Source organism: Octopus bimaculoides, chromosome 9, assembly GCF_001194135.2.
Source record: "Octopus bimaculoides isolate UCB-OBI-ISO-001 chromosome 9, ASM119413v2, whole genome shotgun sequence".
Taxonomy (NCBI): Eukaryota; Metazoa; Mollusca; class Cephalopoda; order Octopoda; family Octopodidae; genus Octopus; species Octopus bimaculoides.
In genome coordinates, this window is record NC_068989.1 from 12,843,289 (window position 1) to 12,843,825 (window position 537).

Sequence of the window (537 nt, forward strand, 5' to 3'; positions counted from 1 at the left end):
ACACACACACACACACACACACACACACACACACACACACACACACACACACACACACAAGATATTACACTTGCGTGTAATTAGGTTTACATCATATTTCCCGTTCAGTACACTTTACCCATTAAGATTTTTTTCCCTTCCTTCATCTCCTGGTCTCTAATACTTATAATTACTTCATTTAAAACTTCCCCTCGTACATTCTTCATTCATTGCCTAATTGCAGTCATTTAGTTCTAAATCTCATACGTTATTTCAGCAAATTTTTATCTCGTTTATTACAAGTTCCAATAAACTAAATCTCACACCATTTCTCTTTCAATCTCCAGCTTATTACGTTACATAAAATATAGATTTTCAAATCACTCTCTCTCTCTCTCTCTCTCCCTCCTTCACTTCTTAATTATCTTTAGCTCTAGTTATGTACGTATGTATGTATGTATGTATGTATGTATGTATGTATGTATGTATGTATGTATAGATGTATGTATGTGTATTTATATTTATGTATATGTGTATTCAATATCTATTTATCTATCT